This window comes from Venturia canescens, chromosome 11 (assembly GCF_019457755.1).
Source record: "Venturia canescens isolate UGA chromosome 11, ASM1945775v1, whole genome shotgun sequence".
NCBI lineage: Eukaryota > Metazoa > Arthropoda > Insecta > Hymenoptera > Ichneumonidae > Venturia > Venturia canescens.
The window spans coordinates 15,694,926-15,719,675 of NC_057431.1; the positions used below are offsets into that span (position 1 = coordinate 15,694,926).

Below are 24,750 nucleotides of genomic sequence, written 5' to 3' on the forward strand. Positions count from 1 at the left end.
AATTTCTAAAAATTCGTAGATCACCGACGGAGCCTGCAAAACCGGCATAACAATCTGTGAACCTCAGCTGGGAATCCGAAACAGCTTGCAAAGTAATGCTGAACCTCGTTTTTCTATTGATGTAGTACTGTTTATTTTCCTGCGAAGATCCAACAATATTTAGCTAGTAAATAGAAATAGTTCATTTTATTATTATCATTATTGCTTTATCATTTTACTTACTTTCGGACCTTTAACTTCAATATCAGTGCCATCAATTGCACCTATAACATCAGGTAAACCACCAGTTTCTCGAAACTTTTCTTTTATTGTCTGAAGCGTATCACCTGTTGGCCAAATAATAATGTCACCAGCAATGTTGTTTAGAGCCTTGATGACACGTACGAAACAGTTGCTTAACGATGATTTGCCCATCCCAAATCGATCAGCAACAGAGCTGCAGAAATAAAATGGTCAATAATATGTTTATTAGTTGCTCAATTTTTGTGGACTGCATTAATTAAAAACAAATATATCTTCCTCACCGGTATGAATCGGGCGTAGCTAGCAGCCAGAAAACTGACAATAATTGGATTCTTGCAGGCACCATAGGTCGACCCGTGTCGTTTGTTACAAATATTTCCGGACTCAAACGCACTTCCAGACTTTCAAAAGTCATTGGAGTCATCCGGAAATGTTGACGAAATTCGTTGGCGTTCATCAAGGGTAGCGTATTCGATACCTAACCTTCCACACGTGGTATCTTACGTCGATGACCTCGTACTCGTAATCGCATTTCGTATGATATCATATCAAAGTCAGAATCACTATCACTACTACTGTCTGACATAACCTCTTGCAATAAATGATCAGAGGCAACTAGGGCCATTGCCAGCATATATTTTTGACGATAAACCTCACTTGAATCACTCATTTCTCAAAGTTTTTATTTAATCTGTTTTTGTTTGAATGAATTTTCACTGATACCGATTTCGTTTAAACGCGTATAAAAGCTGACCGATGGCTGATTCAAAAACGATACGTCCTTCGAAATCACGCAGCACACACGACGATGTTCGAAAATATTTACCTATAACCACGCACTCTACGGTAGCGTTCGAAAACTTTTGTTGATACCAATCCCACGAACCCCACCAAAGATGTCACATGTGTCCACTGGCCAGAGAGGCCGTGTGGAGTTTTCGAACGCACTCCAGGTGGGATCTGGGGGAGTTTTTCTGGAGGCGAGGTGCTGTTGTACCTGGTGGTTTATTTTGTGGGTCCACCACGTCTCCGAGACGTCCGGAGTCGTGAGGGAGGCCTCCCCTCGTCCTTCCGGAGCTGCCCGCCGGATCCCTAAGAGGAAAGACACCCGGATCACGGCTATCAAGTCGAGAGGAGTGTTCCGAGCGAGCGAGGGAGGTGAGGGCAAGAGGTGAGTTGTTATTAATCCGTTCGGGCAAGAGGCGTAACCACAATTACGTTCATTGCGCGCTCCTCATTTGAAAACCCCGCGCGAAAGCGCGAGCCAAGAGTCCACGCTCGGGCTCGCGCCCAGCGTGAGAGCGCTGCCGTACCGGGGCCCGGTGGTGGGGACAACGCCGAATCGCGAGGACCGCTCGCACGCACAATTAGTCTAGTTTCGAACATCATACCGTTGAGTCAGCGCCCAGCCGAGTCCGACGACCATTCCTTTGTGCAGCGAGCGTGTTCCTCGGTAAGTCCAACTCTTTATCTCCACCGAATTCACTGGTCTAGTCGAGCCCCTTTTTCTTTTCTCGTATCGTTTCGGAATACAGTTCCGGTTTCTTATAGCTTATGTGGCGTTTTAGTGGGACACGAGGGCTAAGTATCGAGCGAGATTGCGGCCGATACTTCCCGTGTTTCCAGTCTTTTGATAATGTCGTTCTGAGGGGCTCAGCTTGATCAGTGGTTCGTCATTAATTTGGTCTCAGTTAATTCTTTCAAGTTTCGCGTTAAAATCGAGTAATTATAGAGTTCGAGTCTTTGTGAAATTGCGTAGTACGCGCTGGAATATTCCACGCGACGACGCCTCTCTCTCTCTCTCCCCGCACGCGCCGAGGCTCTAGCGAGCACGTTACCTCGCGTTTGTTTGCGCTCTGTCTCTCTCGCCCGCGCTGGCGAGCATCGTTTATACGGCGTTATATTTTGTCTTTCGTATCGAATCTTTTTCAACCGTTATTTTTACATTCGTCTATATTGCTCTTTCTTTATTCCGTGTGGTGCTTACCTTCTTTTCTGTTACCTTATTGCGAGCATTATTATATCGTATTGTTGCATTACCTTTGTTATCTTCGCAAATGTTCATCCGACGCTCATTTTCCCTATTTTACCGTATTCTCTAATCGCGTCAGCTCGCATTACCTCTGTTAAACGCGCCGGGACTTCGGCGTTACCTCGCGCTTGGCCGAAGTCTGTCCGCTGTTATCTCCGGTTACCTTTCGTCGCGTATTGCCGGACTTCTCGCGGTCGAACGGGTGCCCTTTACCTTTTACCTTGAATTACCTAAGGCACCGGCTGCCCTGGCGTTGCTTACCTTTTACCTTTTACCTAAAGTATCCGCCTGGCGGACGGTTGATTACCTTTTACCTGCACGCCAGAGCATCGGTTGTTGATTACCTACGGCACCTGGGAGACCACGAGGCGAATCGTTATCCGCGCTACTATCTAACGAATGCGGGCGCGCCCCGTGCGAATTCCCTCCTTACGGCGCGGAAGGTAAAAGTTATGTGATCTGGTGTATCATCGAATTACCTTCGTTCGAATTTTATTTTGTATCGAATCGGCCTCCGTCATAATTTATCTTTTTCCCTGTACTCTAGCGTCTCCGACAATGTCGAATAAAGTCTGAACTGTTTCCTGAATTTTGCTTTGTCTTGGCTCAATTTTTTTGCGTTGCGAATTGCTACCTTTCCCCAAGGATCCCCCCCTCTGCCTTTCAGTATCTCAGATGAGCCGAGTAGCCGGACCGTCCTCAGTCACGCGTGTCTCTCGTTCCCTCTGTGTCGTACATTATATTATTTGACGTTACCATCGTTGAGAGTGGATGAATCAAAAGTCTAGTAATCGGCGGTACTTCGTACCTGGCGCCCAATTCACTCTCATGGCCGGAGAGTGGTGCGAGAGGACGAGACGGGTGAGCTGAGAAGGGACGTGATCGTACCCCCCGGGGAAAATCATTGTTACACTGTATACGCGTACTCCAACCGCTACAAACATAGGCCTCTTGCTTCAAGCATGCGATGCGGTCATACTCTGACGAGTTCCAGTTCATTCAATGGTTCTGAAGGATGACTGGAGCGTTTCTATATAACTTTCGAAAGAGTTCGAGCCTCCAGCTCTTCATGGAATTTTTCAAATTATGATTGTTGATAGAAAGAAACTTCAACCATGGTCATTCTCTAATGAATTCCAATTTATTCAATGCTTCTGAATGATGAATCGTGTATTTCTCTATAACGCTTCGAAGAGTTCTAGCAATTATTATTTCGTGTAATTAAACACATTACTATTTTTGATAGAAAGGATCATCAATCAGTGGAAAAATTACAGCACGGAAACATCTAAGAACCGTACTGATATCAGTCGTATCCGAAATAGATAGTTCCATGTATTTGAACAGGTTTATAAGCGCATGACTGATTGAAAGAATTGTTAAATAAACATCTATACTCAAGGCATGTCTGGTTATGCCAAGAGTTTAGTGTAACAACGGAATCAAATAGGTACAACTGTATGTTCTTCGAGTTATATCATTACACGTGAATCAAATATTGTGAGCTTTCATCACCGATGCCCATCTACACTGCAGTATCACGTTATTATTCCAGAAAATTACAAAAAGTAGTGTTTCTTACAGTATGGCAGCAGGTGCGTTTCGGATAGGGTTATTCTCAACTATTTTAGTTTTTTTGAAAAAGATTAGGAAAATTTTAGTTAGCGCTTGGTTTAGAACACGTTAACAAAGAATACTGTTCCTGTCATCGTTCTATGTCACTATATAATCTAGAACTCTACATACTAAAACCACATCTCACTTTCGTCGAGATCGTTCAGTAATAATAATTATGTAGAAGTATTTAAAATGCATCCACTAGCATATATTGTAACGGTACTATTTTGTATCAGAACACCCCGTTACGCGTAGATTCGAGCTTTTTATAAAATAAAGGAGCAGGCATGAAAGAAAAACAAAGGTGAGAAGAAAGATCTGTGAAAAATCAAAAAGTTTATTCAAAATTGATTTCTTTGTTGTTGTGTGAGTCGTTTACAAAAGAGAATTTTGGTTCGAGCAAAAGAATGTCTCCTTATTGCTTTTGGTATTTTTCTTTCTATTCCAATCGGGAACAGTGATCGCACGCAACTGACTTGGTCTCGCAATAAATTTCGCGATGGAAGAATTTCGATAAGTTTCGCAAGTAAAAATAAAAAATTAAATCTCGTAATAAAGACCAATTTCGCCGTTAAAGATCGATTTCGTAGATAAATCTCGATAAATGATAAAACAACAATTTTCGCAATTAAAGAATTGATAAATTTCGCAATGAAAGCAATTTTCGCATTTGAGGAATTAACTGTCGCAGATAAAGATTTTAAGCGTCTCAATTACAGAATTGACTTTCGTAATTTAGGAATTAACTTTCCCAAATGTGGCATAAACTTTCGCAAATTCAAAAATTAATTTCGCAAATTAAAGCATTAATTTCGCAATTTAAAGTTCGCCATTCAAGAAATGACTTTCGCAAATGAAGGATTAACTTTCCTAAATGAAGATTTAAGTTTCGCAAATAGAAATTTAAGTTTCGCAGTTAAAGAATTAAATTTAAATTTCGCAATTAAATTAAAGAATTTTGCACGCAGTTTAGAATCTTACGATTTCATACAAAAGTGGAATTAATTTTAATTGTTTACCTCAAACGTTGGCACCTACCAACCGGAATTCAATCCACCCAAGAATCTTGTGACCGAACGAAGCCGAACGGTCACCGCCCTCTTGGCATGAAAGGAAGGATTCCCCCAAGAATCTTGTGATCGAACGAAGCCGAACGATCACCGCCCTCTTGGCAGGAAAAGGATGGGTAATCTGGCAGAAATCTTGGTCCAGAACGAAATCGAACTGTCCCCGCCCTTCTGGTCAGATCGGTGCCCCAGAGTGGAAATCTTGAACCCAAACGGAGCCGAATGGGGCCTGCCCTTCCAAACTGAGTCGGTGGTGATCTACGTTTTGCAAAGCGGATTCTGAGTTCCCAAGTCAGAACCGGCTGATAAATTCGTGTATGCGGATCTGAGTTGCTCAATCTGCAGATCGGCGTGCGTATGCGAGTCAAGCGTGATGAGGGCAAGACTGGCTGTCGAGAGTGGCTCTCGATGCCTTTTTATACTCGCGTGGTACAATAATAATGAAATTGGCGGAATGCGCCAATTTTCCTGATTCGCTATTGAATTTAATCTCGAACTTTTTGTTTGCTCTAAAATTCCTGGTTGGCCAATTTTATTCTCGGTGTGCTTTGTTATTGGTCGCTTAATTTCGACCAATGGTAAAATTTTGTTTTAATGAACTGCGCTTGTGCGACAATTCACAATCGCCAATGGAAACTTCATGATTTTCCCATTGGTTATTTGAGAAATTTGCCTATTGGCTGAATTTTTTGATTGGCTTTTACGAGCCTGATCGCAGTGACGCGCGAACCCTATTTAAATTTGAAATAATTGCTCCGAAATGATTTGATAATTTTTTGTTCTGTTTTCAAATGAATTTGCTCTGAAATTGCTACTGATTAGTTCGCACAAAAATTTCTTATACAATTCAGTCTTTTGTTGTTGAAGAGAAATGATTTATTCAATGAAATTAATGAAAATAGAGTCTTCTTGTGATCTTCGTGGCACGGGTCGATAAGCGAGTCCGTACGCTGGCGCCTCTCTCTGAGTGATACGCGTATCGCTAATTGCCGTGTCGGTACGGGCGCATGCTTTGTTGTCGAGCGGTATCGTTCGTCTCAATATGTCTCGTCTAGATTATATTCAAAGGGACTGCAGTCATGACCTAGAAACATTATTTGAATTAGCATTTTTCATATACCGAAAATGTTCTACCATGAGGGACATTCTTTATTGACAATGGATATTGAAAAAATAGTAGAAACCATTGAAAGTTGAAAATCAGCTGATGTTTATTCGAGCAGTGAATTCTCTATAAATCTTTCCCGAAAGGGTATACGCTAGAACTCTCTAAAATGTTATACAGAAACACTCTAGTCATTGTTCAGAACCTTTCAATGATCTGGAACTAGTCAGAATACGACGGCATTTTATAGTTAATGTTTCTTCTTATCAACAATAGTAATATTACTAGTTACATAAAGCGCTCTTTGAAATGATGTACAGATACCCTCCAGTCATCATTCAGAACCATTGGATGAACTGGAACTCGTACCAGTACGATAGTATCTCACGATTAAAGTATCCTTTTATCGACAATGAAAATGTAGTAAATTTCACAAAATCCTAAAGACTAAGAACTCTTCGAAAAGTTATACTGAAATGCTCCAGACATTGTTCAGAACCATTGACTGAACTGGATTTGAACAGACTACGACAGCATCTTATAGTTAAAGTTTCTTTTTATCAATAATCATCCTAAAAATTCATCATAAAAGTGTTCATCACCAGTTATCTGGAAAGGTTAGTCATTGAGAACACTTTTGCTGGCGATAATATGATTATTTGAGTACAGCAACAGTAACGGAAATCGATTTAAAGGAAAAAAACGTCAAAAATTCTTGACTTTTCAATTGAAAACGCAAAAATAATAAAGATTTTGATTTAAATTTACAAAATAAATGCCAGATTCTAAAAGAGCACCCTCAAAAACCCCCTATATCAGATTTTGTTCTTTAGTTAAAACTGCGTACTTGAAATTGTGTGTCCAAAATTGTCGTTTTGCGCATTAATGGGTTCTTATAGTGATGCTATACAACATTTTAAGGGTAGGAGTTTTGAAAATTTTTTTGGTGTAGCAACATGCTTGTAAAACAATTTATGGAAATTTCAAGATTTTCCAAATGTATTGAGGCCCACAGTATAATCGTGACCACAAACGCAGAAAAATTCCATGTATTATGAACAGAAAACTTCAACCCCCATGGTCGAGGGTTGAGCAGTGTTCTACAAATCTGACAAAATTACAGCATTACTTTTTATGTATTTCGAACCAATGTAGGGGGCGAAAAGGGTAAAATAAATTTGATCCCAAATAACTACCACCCTTATGCATAATAAAACGATTTTTATTTTCAAAAAAACTGATTCGGCTTGAGGGGGTCATCCCCCATGGCAACCGCAGTTTTTGGGTTTCCTCTATTTTTTGCGACGAGAAAAAAATACAGACTTAAAATTTAAAGAGTTTATTCATTGGTATTTCAACTTTATGATAGAATTTTTTAACTCTGATGTCTCGAGTTAATTCCGTGTAAAATTAATCCACAGGATCCCATATGCTTCTCCATGGTGTCCACGATTCCCGGGGGTCCCGTTTATCTGCGATCAAAAAACCGAGGAGCGTTTTGATTTGTAAAGCAGTGGGCTATTGCCTGAACTAAAATCATACAGAAATATCGAAATTGAAGGATTATTGAGCTATGCAACATTTTGAAAAATTGAAATAAAGTTTTTCTAAACGGAAAAATCCTTCAATGTTTAATAATTCTGTATAATTTTAATTAAGGTGATAACCACTGCTTTACTAATCCAAACGCTCCTTGGTTTTTTGATTTCAGATAAACCGATCCCCTGGAATCGTGGAGACTATGAAGAAACATATAGGTTCCTGTGGAGTAGCTTTACACCGAATCTACCAGAGATATCAGAGTTAAAAAATTCTACCATCGAGTTGAAATACCATTGAATAAACCCTATAAATTTCAACAGTCTATGTTTTTTTCTTTGCCGCAAGAAAATTGCGAAAAAACCCTACAAAATTCGGCCGCCATGCGGGGTGACCCTCTATGTTGGATTTAATTATTCCAATCGATCAATATCGCGTTATCTTGAAAAAAGATTCGAGTGCCTTAGTCATTGAAATCCTGTCGTTATTTAACGACATTGAAATTTATTATTGGTTGTAATTTTTTGAGTTTTTAAATAAATTAGCCGTAATTTGATTAAAAAATTTTTGTTTCCTTTTTTTTGATATCTCTTTCAATGAGACAGGGAATAATTTTAATTAAAAAATTTTTCAATAAATGTCTTTTCGCAAGTACACTCTGATGGGTGATAATATGATCATTACATCTGAACGGTAGTCTCAGTGAATAAACCCTACATATGGTACTCATACATGTAGTGTGCATTTCTTGGTACGAACAAAAAATGAATTAACAATAACAGAATGTCATCTATATTGTGCCCTAACATGAAGAATTTGATTTTCCAATATCCTGTAAAATTTTTTCAAGTTCACAGTGCACAAAAAGTAGTCAAATCAAACCATAAGTAACAGCACGAATGCTGTTAAAAAATTGGAGACAAGTACATTTATGTTTGATGTCACCTGGACAGCAGTCTCAGTGAAACCCTATGTGACACTCATGTAGTTCAAAGCACGAATGCACGATGATTTATAAGAAGTTGTTCGATCTGTTCTCTCGAAACTTGCTTCAAATGAGCAATTCATTACTAAAGGTTATAAAAAAAACCATTTCAAACGCAATGAATAAAAAAATGAATCTGTTAAATCATGGTAATGCGTGAAAAACGTTTGGTTCAAGGAACAAAACGTGGTCAAATAAATGCAAAAGTGACGAGTACATCGGATGACGAGTGAAAAAAATTCAAAACATAATGGTATGTAAAAAAAATTACGAACCCAACTGTAAATAATTTCAACAAAACAATTAAGAAAAGCTTTAACAAATCATGAAAAAATATTATATTAAAAAAAATACAAATCTGTAATTATATTGTAAAGGAAAAAAAAAATTCAAATAGGACGTGAGAAATTCATTCTTACGGGAAGCACCCGGAACTTGAGAAAGTTCCAGTGAATCAAAAAAGTTACCATCTGAGTTATGTGCAGCACTACAATTTATGGCATCAATCGGAGGATAAGTATTTTATTAGTATATAATACATAATTTTTCACAATATGAAATTGTTCTGAGAAACGTTCAAATCCAAATTATTTTGAATTTTTAGTATTTTTTTTAATATAATATTTTTTCATGATTTGTGAAAGCTTTTCTTAATTGTTTTGTTGAAATTATTTACAGTTGGTTTCGTAATTTTTTTTACATACCATTATGTTTTGAATTTTTTTCACTCGTCATCCGATGTACTCGTCACTTTTGCATTTATTTGACCACGTTTTGTTCCTTGAACCAAACGTTTTTCACGCATTACCATGATTTAACAGATTCATTTTTTTATTCATTGCGTTTGAAATGGTTTTTTTTTTTATAACCTTTAGTAATGAATTGCTCATTTGAAGCAAGTTTCGAGAGAACAGATCGAACAACGTCTTATAAATTATCGTGCATTCGTGTTTTGAACTACATGAGTGTCACATAGGGTTTCACTGAGACTGCTGTCCAGGTGACATCAAACATAAATGTACTTGTCTCCAATTTTTTAACAGCATTCGTGCTGTTACTTATGGTTTGATTTGACTACTTTTTGTGCACTGTGAACTTGAAAAAATTTTACAGGATATTGGAAAATCAAATTCTTCATGTTAGGGCACAATATATATGACATTCTGTTATTGTTAATTCATTTTTTGTTCGTACCAAGAAATGTACACTACATGTATGAGTAACATATGTAGGGTTTACTCACTGAGACTACCGTTCAGATGTAATGATCATATTATCACCCATCAGAGTGTACTTGCGAAAAGACATTTATTGAAAAATTTTTTAATTAAAATTATTCCCTGTCTCATTGAAAGAGATATCAAAAAAAAGGAAACAAAAATTTTTTAATCAAATTACGGCTAATTTATTTAATAACTCAAAAAATTACAACCAATAATAAATTTCAATGTCGTTAAATAACGACAGGATTTCAATGACTAAGGCACTCGAATCTTTTTTCAAGATAACGCGATATTGATCGATTGGAATAATTAAATCCAACATAGGGGGTCACCCCGCATGGCGGCCGAATTTTGTAGGGTTTTTTCGCAATTTTCTTGCGGCAAAGAAAAAAAACATAGACTGTTGAAATTTAAAGGATTTATTCAATGGTATTTCAACTCGATGGTAGAATTTTTTAACTCTGATAGTAGTAAGGCTATGCCAGTTCTAACCCGCGGGGCTCTCAGGGGGGAGCGGGGACGGGGGAGCGCGGGAACCGTTGCGGGGCTGCACGGCATGTGGAGGGGAAGGTTCTCGCACAGCGGGGGTGCGGCGGCACTTTGAAGAGACAAAAGATTTTTTTACACCATACCCTCCAATGACTGATTTATGTTTCTGGTATATCAGATTGAACGGAATTTTTTTTTTTAAATGCTCTTGCCGAAGATGATCTTAATTATCGGACTCCGTGACCAAAGATGTTTACATGTCACACTAATGACAAATTTATGTGTCCGGTGTTACGTATTTTGTATTGTGGCGCAAGTTCCGACAAGATTTCTTTTTCAAAATGCCCCTCCCCCATTTTTGCTTAGAAGAATATATGGTTTTTTTCTGAGAAAAAATGAAAGTTTGCATCAGACTGGAAGTATTTGCTCTCAATGACAGATTTATGTGTCCTTTGTTACATTCCTGAGATGGCGATTTCTTTTTTTCAAAATGCACCTGCCCCGCCCTCGACAAATTTATGTGTCCTGTGTTGTATCTTTTATATTCCTGAGGTGGTACAAGTTTCGACGAGATTTCTTTTTTCAAAATTGGATCATTATTGAAGTCGAGGTCGAGATGGAAAGATGTGTAAGTATGTATGCTATCCACCCGGCGAAACATCCATTGGCATTAACAGCAAATGAACTTGAATCATTACCGAAGGCTTTGCTTTTGAAGTATTATAGTGCATTCATTCCTGTTTTATGAAATCGATTACCCAAGTATTTGCTGTGTGATAGTGAAGTGCAATCATATCAATTGTGCTACGATCATTTTATTCAACCCTGGCTACATACGCATATTGATTCTTGTAGACCTAAACGTCGAGATTGTGAAAAGTGTCACATAATGGAACGACTTGCGAATATCTGTACGACTCTACGCATAAAAAATCCTTGTGAAATGACATCGGAGGAGCTCCAAATTATATCTCCTACCGTCTTTAAACAATGTTTTAGTGAATATACAGATATTCTGTGGGATCGTTTACCCGAATATTACAAATCCGATAGTGAGATTGCATTATTACGTCGTTGTGTTGAACATTGGAATGTATCATCGATGGACGATCATATTGACGGTCCGGCTCCGCAACGTCGAAATTGTAGGAAATGGTGTGAACGTGTTTGAACAAGTTTAGAATGCACGTGTTCATAACGTCGGCGGAATCAAAGAGCCTGTACAGAAAAAAGGACCACCGGAGGAGATTGCATCGATTCCAATATAGATCACGTTTGAACCTGTTTGTAAGCGTGTGGAGGGGGATGATCCAGTTTTGGGGTAGGGATAGATGGAAAAACTACAAATAGCAGAGTCCAGAAGAAAAAAGCATCACTTTACGTCTTCGTAAAGTTGAGTCAAGACTTGCTCTTTAAAGAAAATCTCAAAAAACTATATCCATAATGGAGTTCTCCGCCATCAACAATATCATCGCAAAGACAGAGTATCTCCCTGCCAAGAAGCGGAAAGAACTTCAAGTCAACGAAGAATATCGCGTCTCGGACGTGAGGACAGCAAATACCAAATGGGGAAAAAGATACGTCGCCGAAATCAGGAATGAATTCACCGTATTCCTGCCACCGCGAGTTGTCAAGGCATTCGATCAGAATCCAGCGGTATTCGAGAAACTTCTGGAAACGGCTCATTGTGGACAACTATACATGAAATATCTCGGTGGTGATTGGAACGCTATTGAATTTTCTCAAAGAGATTTCTAATATTCTCAACGCAAAAATGTATATATCTGAATCACCGATGAAATGTATGTTGAAGGAGGAGGAGGAGGAGGAATATTGTATAAATAAAATTACACATTTATGAAAAAATTGTTTTGTTTATTCCAAGATCCCTCTATTACATAATGCATGATATACGTATAACCAGCTTTGCAAAGATTTTACATTCTTCGTTGCACAATTAAATTTCGATTCGTTGGTGTGGTGGTGATGGTCGCAATTCGATAGACTTTTCGGCAGTTTTTTCAACGATGGGCAGTCCAAAGTCTCCAAATCGACAATCTCCGTTGACAGATCCAAAAAGTTCGTCAGCCATAAAAACTTTTCGCAGCCTTTTACGAAGATAGTATGAGCGCCGCGTAAGATAGTTTGAATTATTCCTCTTGCTGCATCGTATGGTATAACACCAAAATCCCATGACAATCCATGAAAATTACGTTCCAGCCATTTGTTTGTCGTTTTATACTTTGTCGGCAGAGAATCCCATGCATACGGTGGTGCGAAGAAAAGTGTGAGAGGTTCAGCATTCTTCACGTCCGCACGAATGATTGAAATTTCTTTGAGTATAAACTCATTGATGGGTCCTTTGAAGCCTTGTAGATCGATGACAAAATCCATGATGACTGTTGGCTGAAGAAGTTGATGGTACGGTTTTATACCAATTTTCTCACCCCACCACTCACAGGATTGTATTCAACGATGCGATCGTGTAGAATGAGGCAGTATGCGCATTTTTGTGCTGGAATATTTGTGCTTGTTTCAAATTCGAGGCGCACATCAACAGGTCCAGACTTGAGAGAATCGTTCTGCTTCGAGCAGTCAATCACAATGAGAGGTGCAAATTTGAGAAAATCCGTTTTTGTAAGCCACGGTTCGGCCTCCTTATTGTAGTACATCGGTTGAAAGTTTGTATACATATCGTATAGTACTGCATACTGATTTTGCGGTATATTCAAATTCATGTTACCATAGGGATAACATTGTGAATTTAAGTATAATTTTACATCGGTAACATTGCAATGATCAAAATTGCTCGCATTTTGCCTCTTATTATTCTTTCGTCCTGTTTGGAATGCCAGGATCACATATCGAGGTTTTTCCAGATGCGTTGATGTCTTGACTGACCACACGTGTTTCGATGTCGCCGGTAACATTGGGTATTCATACAATTCCCACGTACGAAAACTCATTGAATTGGGGTATCTTTGGCGATGAATTTCAACAGTTGAATTTTCCGTTTATCGGCCACGGTGACGTATGGAACGAGCCATTCAATTTTCCGTAGTGTAATTTTATAATCTTCAGCGGCTGGTTGAACTATGGCATTATCATCGGAACGTGATCTAGTCAAAATCAATTCGTGCTTTGCATTCACCACCATTTTTCGATAATCTTCAGCAAATCCCAGCAGCATGCTCAGTGGTATGCATACGTCAAAGTTGCCTGCTGCGTCCACAATCGGTTTCGTCTCATCGACATCGACCCAACCAGTGTTCTCAAGCATTGTACTTCTCGCCGACGAATGAGATGTATATCCTTTCATAAGAGATGTGATTCCCACATTCTTATTACGATCGATTTCAACTGCGTTAAGTTCATAACGCACTTCCTCGAATAAATGGCAAAAGGCATTGTTAACGAAATTCGTTGCAGCTAACGCTGCACCATCCGCCTTTGTCAGTTTGCCGCAAATGTGAATTGAACTTTTACTCGGTAGAATTGATAAATCTTGATGCTGGATTGAAATACGTATTTCATCACTGTTGTTGTATGTTGACGACGCGTATGGTTGATGAGCATGAACCTCATAATGTATGATGGATTCGTCAAACATGACGGGTGTCTGGATGCTTACGATTTCTTCCTCCATTGCAGGCAGCAGATGCACAACGAGCAAAGCAGATAATTTCTCACACGCGAACTCCACGAATTTTGAGACCCAAACTCTTCAATAGTAGAAGGTTTTGAGGTGTTAGCTCTTTGAGCGTTGATCGACGACTGCTTTCGCGATCCCATGTTGGCTTATTAATATTGCCAATACGATGATTGTAAATTATGCCCATTGAGATTTTATATGAAGTCTTATGGTGATGACTTCACCGGGGAAATTGATCAAATCTCCGTCTTGATCGACAATACGAAGCTGTATATTGTCAATGCGACGAGTTGTGATTGGTAGATAAATGACGCTCGACGGTACTTCGATGATTTTATAGCCGGCCGGTACAAATGGGAAAAATTCGTGAATTGTATGAATTTTCGCCCGTTGATGTATGCACCATTGGTTATGTTACACTCGACTCGAATGGCGTTCACTTTGAGAATGGACACGGGTAGATCGGACACATGTCTTTTATTGGGCTCCAATCGACGCGACGTAAAACCCAGCAAAGGTCCAATCGAATTTTTGGACGTAAAATCAATCGATTGATTGCACTCAATTTCACTGCGTAGCGTATAATTATTCGGCTTACGCTGAATTTGTATGTTTTTAGATGCCAACTCAGTTTTTAAATATTTTTCAATATCTTCAATTTCATAGCTGCCCGTTGGAATGGTCACCACATGATTTCCAACGTGAAATTCATTGCAACCAATGTCGATATTTGGAATCGAATTGAATGTGAGCAGCTCGACGAGTCCAAGAGTATAATTATTGTCGGGCGATAGTTCGATGGGTGGAAAAAATTGTGCCTCGAGTATGGAGGATGATCCAGTAATGGTGATCGTCAAACTATCATCCATGATGCTCGCAGATTTAGAACTAAACACGCAGCTTCATAGTCCTCATTTATATAGTGCATAATTGTCTCGTCGATTTAGTTGTCCACACAAAAATTTCAAGCGTAAATGCCCGCTTATTATTGTATCGTATTCCTGATACTTTTTATAATTGTATTTCACGCTACCAACATTAAAGTATTTCATGAGTTCGGGTGGAGGGGGGAGATTACCGAAGCTGTCAAAGTATGTGACTCGTTGACCATTCTTTTTATATGCAACCCAGTGTGTCCCAGGGCCCACATTTTCATCCAAATTCACTATTACTGATTCTTGTTTGAGTGGTCCATTTTCAGGCAAAGTGTCACGCATGAAAACCCCACGAAAGTTACGAATTTTCATGGCTCTCGCATACTTTAGCAGATCGATGTCGGTGAGTGGTTGATGTGGTAGCGTGATTATACGTTTTTTGTCCCGAGGTAAAGACCCAAACCCTGTTTGTATGGTTTCAGATGTAAACCTTTACCCAAAGCGATGGCCTCGAGTGTTCGGTTGTGACGTTTACTTTCCTCCAATTCCTTTTTAGCCGCTTGAGCAGCATTTACAGCTTTGACTATTGCAGCACTTCCACCAGACAGTGCACCAACGGCGCAAAGGCCGGCAAAAATGGGTACGAGGAAGGGCAATAAACCGCCAATTTTGCGAGGTACAGGTAGAACCCGAGGCGTGCGTACTTTAACACCTTTAAAACTGGCACGCGCACCTTTCAATGTTGACATGACGATTTCACGGGGGTCACCACTACGAATCATGGCTTTCTTTGCGGCACTAATGATCTTTTTCAGGCAATCACTTTTTTTGGTCTTTTTCGTCACTCGTTTCATACCTAGACCAAATTTGTTTTTCGCCTTCATAATGTTTGTCACGGTCCAAGCACTTGCTCTTTCACCAAGACTTGCGTCTTTCGAGGTTACACGTTGCCAGGCTTGTTCAGCCAAAATTTTATCCGCCAGATGTCGTGCTTCCAAGTTTTCACGATTTTTCGAATATGCGATATCGTGTTCTTTACACGCAGCGTCCAGAGCGTTTATACCAGGATCACCACGAGCAAGACGTTTGATCAATTTCGTACCAGGTCCACAATATTGATAGCCCGGTAGATGTAGTTCCACGGGGAGATTGTTGATTATACTGTTTACCAAACCTTTACCAGGTTTATCATGTACAATCATCACTCTGCAGTAGTTACAACTCGACTGACTATTCCAACATTATAAAGTTGCATTTATATGATTTTTTCAATCAGTCGCACGCGCGATGAAGTCGAAGAAACAAGTTTCGAGCGGTCAACTCCCCATAATAAATTTCGATGAATTTATTGTTGGAGCGGGTAGTGTGAAGAAGCGTCATGGAAACTTACTACCTAACAGCATTCGAGCCGTATTTTGTGGCCCCTCGAATTGTGGAAAAACGAATGCCTTACTCACGCTCTTAATGTACAAATATATTCTCTCAATCTTTAACACTCATGAGCACACATTCGTATGATCTATGACTCCATAGCTTCTGGAAATTCAGGAATACTGTAATGGCCCCATGGCAACGTGTCTACCGTTCCAGGTATGCCATACCGCTTGTCATCGTGTGGACTTAGAGCATTTTTTGTCTCTGTGATGGTATAGACATTGTGTAATGTTGAGCGAATTGAAGATTGAGAACGTTTCATCTCGATCTGCTGATTAAGGCATGTCACGTAATCCTCAAATCTTATGGTTCTCGCAACAACATTACTTTTTACTCCTTTTGCTTTTTTAACATCGTTCTTACCTTCAACTCGCGTCGCATACATCTTCGATCTAAGTCCAACGAATTCAGTCATTATGGCCCCATTGTTTTCATCTTTCATGAGACTCGGGACCTTTTTGTTGACTAGCGGTATACCATAGATGTTGTCATGGGGATAGTCACTAGTGTCATATTTGTCGAGATTACATTTCATGTCCTCGTACACATCTTCACATTCAATATGGTAAATTAAACTATCAGTATCCGTATACATGACTTTACATTTATTTTGATACATGGGCATCATGAACTCGTGGTGGAATTCATATAAACAAGTTTTTGAAATGTCTAAAATAGACATGCCAACATATATCGGTTTGTTAAACATAACTTGGAGATTTCGCAACTCTACAGCGATTAAATTTTCCGCAAAAATACTTCGACTGTGAAAGTTAGGTTTAGCGATCATAGTCTCTGCTCCATATCGACCTGCCTATTGCGTTAACAGTTTAACTTGAACGTGACTACGAACATCCTCCATGGTTTTTCCAAACACAGCATTATTCAATAATTTGAATAGATTTTTTTCAAAATCATTTTTCGCACGTGTACGAAATTGTGTATTCAAATCAGTGTATGTTTTGAGCCAGGAAGATTGCTTAAACTTCAAGACTCTGTGGATTTTCGTGATTTTCAAACCATGTTTCAAACACTGCTGCAATGCACGATAATGTATGACATATCGTTTTTTTGCATTCACCGTTGCAAGAAGCTTCTCTTGCTTCGAGCCCGGAGGTTTATCATGCGTTGGACAAAATGGCAAATCACTATGTGCATTGTGAAAGTGTTTTGGATATTCTAGATCAACTTCCAGTATATAACCAATTTCAGAGTCTGATGGCAGAGATTCAACGTTGAAGTTTGCAAGATCTTCAATCCATTCGAAATCTGCATAAGGCAATGGTTGACTCATTGCCCATCCATACAAATTGTTAACATCAAAATACATCAAGTATAATGATGGAATAGATGGGTCATATGAGTTCATGTATTTGTTATTGGCACGAGCATGTCTTTTGGAGCATTGACTAAGACCACCTCGAATACCTCTCTCCACGAACAATACCATGTCGATGTCAGTGAGCAATTCAAACTTTACCTTCGTATATTTCATCATGGCATCCCAGGTATATCCGGGGAGAGTATAGTAAAACGCAGGGTCAAGACCGTAACTTTTCAGGCAAGTATCGCGGAAATTCTCAAAGATATCGACTAAAAGTAATACGTCAGTCTTTAAGTATAAATCGCTGTATTCACCGAGCGTTCGCATTGAAAATCGTTCCCACACATTTTTCGCATGTGCATACTCCTTTTCGGAAACTGTTGAATCAGTTAAAGAGCTGTAAAATGCTTCACGCGGTGAGAGCTCCGTTTCATCCAACTTTTCCAAACTACCAATGTACTCGTATGGAAAGACACCTCATCGTGTTAATAAATGAAAAAAACCATAAACTTCCCCGAGGGAAAAAAAGGTTGGGACAAGTCCATTGATGGTCCCTTGTTTGATGATATAGAAAAAAGATTCAGAACCAGGAAAAAAATTCTATAGAAATAATAAACGAAAAATTGGAAAGTTCAAAAAAATTCAACAATAACAAACAATCGAAAAAAATTCTGTAAAGAAAAATAAAAATTTTCAAAAAAATCCATAAATATTGAACAAAATGAAAAATGTGCTATCCAAGTTACATGCAGTATAAAAATGTATGATATCAATTGGAGGACAAGTTTTTATTGATAATTTGGAATATTTATCGAACAAATCGGAAATTTTAATTGAAAAATTGACGTTTTATGCATAGGAGCCACTAATCATTCATGATAATTATTTTCAAGAAAAAAGTTCTTGAAAAAAAAGTCATAACTGAAGTTAAGTGCAGTACTAAAATGTATTATATCAATTCGAGGCCAAGTATTTATCAGTTATTCGAAATATTATCTCCGGCGACAAATGAGCGTTGAGAATCCTCGTCGGGCTCAGAACATTTTATCAAAATTACTAAAAAATTAATGGAAATAAAAAATAGCAGAATCTTTCTTTCGAATAATAAGAATGATGTCAAACCATTTCTTTTTAACCAGACCTTATAAAAATCGTTAAAAATTCACATGAAAGTCATTCGTTACTTCAACAAGGTACAGACTTTAAAGAATCGATTCCCCTCCGACTTTCAGGATCCTCTGGTAATATTCACAACATTCAACTTCGATTGGATCGGTACAAATTATGTTCAAATACGTCTTAAACGTACTTGTCCGGCCAAAATTACCAAAAATTCGGTAATTTTTCCCTTTGTCTCCTAATATGTTTTGTCTATTAGGAACCCAAGAGCACGGTGGAAAGTGGGTTGGAGGCCGAGATATGATTTTCGACTTATAACGTTGGTTTCCCCGAAAAATGACCGATTTTTCGTCAAAATTATACTGGAAATATTTCGGCACTGGTTTGTTCTTGCACGTCGGTAATATTCCCCCTTATTTTCTAATGTGTTTTCTGTATTAGGAACCCAAAAGTTTGAAGAAATGCGTTTCGTGGGCTGTAATATGATTTTCGGCTTATAACGTTGGTTTCCGTGAAAAAAGATCTATTTTTCGTCAAAGTACTGGAAATATTTCGTCACCGGGCTGTCCGTGGCCTTTGGCGATTTTTTCCAAGTCTTCATACCAAGAAAGAACTGACGTAAAGATTTCCTTAATAGAACAGATTTTATTTATCCCTTTTCTTCAAAATTCAAATGAAAGATAGATCAAATTCAAGACACGAAAAATCCAACAGATTTGCCCACTTTAAATGTCGCTTTTGCATTCTGAATCTAGAGATTTCGTCTCATGCAAAACGTGCCCCCAATGAAATATATTTCCAAAGTTTGCAAGCGGCCGCTGAGGTTCAATTATCCACAGTTTGATAATTGCTGAAAAAAAGTACCCGTAAACTTCTAACATTTATTATGCCAGAACTCAAAGCAGCAAAAAAAACTAAGCGAACTTTATTCAACAGAGCAACAGAATTCAAAGACGTTTAACGTACCTGCATTGGTTTTGAAGGAAAACCATTTCAGGACAATTTAGAAATTCGAAAACTCAGAAAGGAGTAGAAAAAGGAACATTGAAGTATTTAGAAAAGCTGAAGACTTTTGTAATGAATTTTCTAGATTACATGATACGGTTGGAGTAAATGATTTGAATGATTGGCACACATGCTGCAACACAGAAATATAAAAGTTTAGAAGTTTTCGCTGTATATCAGTCATACAAACTTCAATACTATTTGAAAAGAAACACTTAAAAACTTGCTGAACCAAGTTCCATTACATATTACCATAATCAAAGATAAGGGGTAATCCGTAGCATATATATTTATCCACAGAAATTTCAGAGTTCGCAGGTATCTGCTGCGGTTCAATGTATGTGCGCAATGAGCTTCGAAGACAGCAATTTCAAATCTATCCATAAATGAGCAACTGAAGACTTTTATAATCAATTTTTTACTTCATATATATGTTACGGTTGGAGTCAAAATGTAAAATGAATGACACAGTATATAAATTGTATAGTTTGCAGATTTTCACTGTATTTCAATGATCCGAATCTACAGCATTATAATGAAAAGTTGTCAAAAGTCACGATGTTGCATTAAAATGACATAGCGCACATTGCATTCAGAAATTCTGTAAGTTTCTGGGGATGTTGGTAGGCATTATATTTGATCACATCCAAAACTGAGCAACTGTATCGGAATGAATTTTTTTTATAATAATTCCATATCTGTAGTTTGCAAAGTGGAAATACTCAACATACATGTTATTCCATAAGTTTTGTTATTAAAATTTGTGTTTGCACACCGCATTCGGAAGATACGACTTTTCATATCATTAGCAAAAAAAGCATCCAAAGGCTCTCTGGAACAAGTTTTCAAATTTATCACTCGACAGACGTAATGGGAAAAGAATAACTACCCAGTATACCAAGACCAGAAATTTTTTCGAAAATCTGATTTACAAAATGTGCAATTCAAGATTATGGTTAGAAACCTCTCGAATCATGTTACCACAATCATCATGAAGAAGGAGTAGAAAATCATAGGACACATTAGGGAACGAATTAATAATATGTATCGGTCCGCTGCAAACTGATGGGGTGAAAACAAGGATCGGAGAGGGCAGAGCCAAACTGAATATCAAGCAAAATATGGGGATGTTTAAAAATAATGGTGACACAAGAAATAAATTAGAAAACATTTATTCAAGTAAAGTTTCTAATATCATTCTAACAGTTCCGTGTGTTTTTGTTCTATTTATTCGTATGCATAACCTATTTACACATGATATATAACCACGCCAGTGACGATATATTCGCACGTGACAATATTTCTCGTAATCTGGTTTAATTGAAGGATTATTTCAGTCAACACTTATTTCCAATCGAACGAAATAATGAAATCTTGAAAAGTTTCGTTGACATTGCATCGCGCATTTTTTATATTCTTTTTCACACACACATCACAGACTACATTCACGCGGCCGCTTTGATACCGGTTTAATATATCACAAATTTTAACAAAATAAATAGTAATATGCACTTCTGTAGATGACGAAAATTATTTTTTTATTTATCCCGCACGCACTTCGTAATGGAGAAACTCTGTTCATGCGATCAAAAACTGACACGAGGTTTGGACATATATATATGTATATCGATCGAATTTATGACTGCTGTTACCAGCTGTGCTGCGCCGTGTGCTACGTTATGAAGTTGACGTCAGATTTCCAATCATCAACAACTAATTTTAACAACCAATCACAACGCCTAAAAATGGATGTCGTCAGATCCAACCAATCAGAAACTCGATAGCATCAAAGTGCCTTTGATGGTGTTATAATTTAATATACAGACACATAAATTTTTGAATGTGTTGGTAACTTTTGCATAATCTTGAGCCTGTGCAAAGTTTTTTCTCAGCATTCACGCTACTGATCGTGTTGGTTTCGTGCTCATTTGAAATGGATTTTGAAAATTAGTCTCCAAACCAATTTTTGATTTATAAAAAATCTCCTGAGCTCTGCAATTTTAGAAAATGACATGCCAGTTTTACCCCCTCCACCGCGAATCGTTTTATTCAGAGAAAGTATACTCGGCGAGCCTCGGGCCAGCAGACGACAGGGCTGTCAATGTACTTGTCCCGAGACTCTACCGAGTCTCTTGATACCCCCTAGGGTGGTAGTTATTTGGGATAAAATTTATTTTACCCTTTTCGCCCCCTACATTGGTTCGAAATACATAAAAAGTAATGCTGTAATTTTGTCAGATTTGTAGAACACTGCTCAACCCTCGACCATGGGGGTTGAAGTTTTCTGTTCATAATACATGGAATTTTTCTGCGTTTGTGGTCACGATTATACTGTGGGCCTCAATACATTTGGAAAATCTTGAAATTTCCATAAATTGTTTTACAAGCATGTTGCTACACCAAAAAAATTTTCAAAACTCCTACCCTTAAAATGTTGTATAGCATCACTATAAGAACCCATTAATGCGCAAAACGACAATTTTGGACACACAATTTCAAGTACTCAGTTTTAACTAAAGAACAAAATCTGATATAGGGGGTTTTTGAGAGTGCTCTTTCAGAATCTTGCATTTATTTTGTAAAATTAAATCAAAATCTTCATTATTTATTCGTTTTTAATTGAAAAGTCAAGATTTTCTAACATTTTTTTTTTCAAAGCGATTTCCCTTACTGTTGCTGCTCTCAAATAACCATACTATCGCCTGCAAAGATGTTCTTAAGGTCTGACGAGTCCAGAACACTGGTTATAAACACTTTTTTCTTACTCAGTTTTTGCATAATGGCGGCTTTTGCAAAACAGCATGATGAAAATCTGTATGATTTTTTTTCTCGAAAGTCTTGACATAATAAAGAAATGTTCCACAACAAAAAGTATTGAGAATCTTCTAAAGAATACGTGTGATTTTTTTAAAAAATTTTCTATCTATTTTTGTATTTTTCAATTTCGATAAATTTTTAAAATATTTAAAAGCTTTGCAGAGATTCACATTCTTTGAATGATTCTAAACAATTTTTGTTATATAATTTTTTTTTTTAAGTTGAAACTTTTTAAGAAGAAAATTATGAACCTATTTATTATTCGATGGAAAATAATTTTTTTTTCAAAAAATTTCAACTTTACAAAAAAATTATGTAACAAAAATTGTTTAGAATCATCCGAAGAATGCGTGTGAATCTTTTCAGAACTTTAAAAATTTTACAAATCTAATCGAAATTGAAAAATACAAAAATAGCTAGAAAATTTTTGAAAAAAATCAGGCGTATTCTTTAGATGATTCTCAACACTTTTTGTTCTGTTACATTTCTTTGTTAAGTTGAGTCTTTCGAGAAAAAAAATCACACATGCTGTTTTGCAAAAACCGCCATCTTGGAAAAACTGAATGAGAAAAAAGTATTTATACATACTTTTATAATACTGGTTATAACCAATGTTCCAGAAAGGTCAGACATTGAAAACACTTTTGCTGGCCTTAATATGGTTATTTGAGTGCAGCAACAGTAACGGAAATCGATTTCAGGGAAAAAAACGTTCAAAATTTTTGACTTTCCAATTCAAAACGCAAAAATAATGAAGATTTTGATTTAATTATAAAAAATAAACGCCAGGTTTTGAAAGAGCACCCTTAAAAACCCCCTATATCAGATTTTGGAGAATTTTTCTTTTGTTTGTTAATTGGTGAATTGGTGGTATTTTTCTTATATAATCATTATCAAAATAAATTGACTGTAGCTGATAGTTCAAAATTTGTTACTCGAAAAATTCAAAAATGTTGGAAATCGAGAATGATTATCAGAGACTTTTACATCAAAAAAAATATTATGAAACTTGTCAGTACTTGGCTAAAATTGAAGAAAAATCGTTTGAGGGTTTCAAAAACTCAGCCCGAAAACGAAAAAACGTTCTCAAATTCTCTGAATGATATTTTTGACTGTACAGTTCACCCAAGGATAACCAATCTACCAACAAAATCGATTATACATACTAAAAAGGATTTACCAAATCAATCGAACCCGGCTGTACTACTATCTCAAATAAATGATGTATCACATTATAGTACGTCATCACATGAATGTTATCTTTCTCCTCCGCAAAAAAAAAGAAGAATAGATCAAAAAACAAAATCAGACATTATTACTCCAGAATTGTCAAGTATGCTAGATCGTACAAAAACTTCGAACCGTCAAGCAACATTTATCTTAGCTGTTGCGTCTACTTCTTTAAATCAAGATTTATCCAACATTAACCTAAGCAAAAATACCGCTCATCGCACATGCCAAAAACATCGATTAAAGATGGATAAATACATAAAACACTCTTTCAAACCAGATACATGTCTCTCAGTACATTCGGACACCAAACTGATGAGAAGTTCTAACTTTTCTGAAATTGAAGATAGGTTAGCAGTATTAGTTACTGGTGAAGGAATAACTAAAATATTGGCAATTCCTAAAATCGATGGATCATCGGGTATCAATTAAGCGACATCTATTTATAATGTACTTTCGGAGTGGAATATAACGGATCAAGTCCAGTCATTGTGTTTCGACATGACAGCGAGTAACACAGGAAAAAATCAAGGAGCTTCGGTTCAATTAGAAAAAAAAACTGAATAGAAAACTACTTCACTTCGTTTGTAGGCACCATGTGTTGGAGTTGATTCTAACGGCAATATTTGCATCACAGTTAGAACCAGTAACTAGTGGCCCTCAGGTAAAGTTATTCGAGCGTTTTAAAAAAGCATGGCCAAATCTGGACAGAAATAAATTTGAATGTGGGAAAGTGAAAGATGAAATTGGAATTAAAAATTTCATCTACGATCAATTGCAAAATCAACAACCGAGAGATGATTACAAGGAGTTATTAACGCTATCACTGACTTATCTTGGCAAAACTACTGCTTTTCCAATTAATAAACCCGGGGCATATCATCGAGCTAGATGGATGTCTAAAATAGTTTATTGTTTAAAAATTTATCTTTTTCGGAGCCAGTTGAATCTATCTAAATCTGAGTTGAAAGAACTAGAAGAATTTAATGCATTT

General features: G+C 37.5%; 1 protein-coding gene across 1 annotated transcript in view; it reads right to left on the bottom strand.

Annotated features, from left to right (window-relative positions):
- LOC122418257 (extracellular sulfatase SULF-1 homolog) overlaps window positions 1–24,750 on the bottom strand; it is a 561,276-nt gene that overhangs the window by 288,831 nt on the left and 247,695 nt on the right. The window lies entirely within an intron of this gene.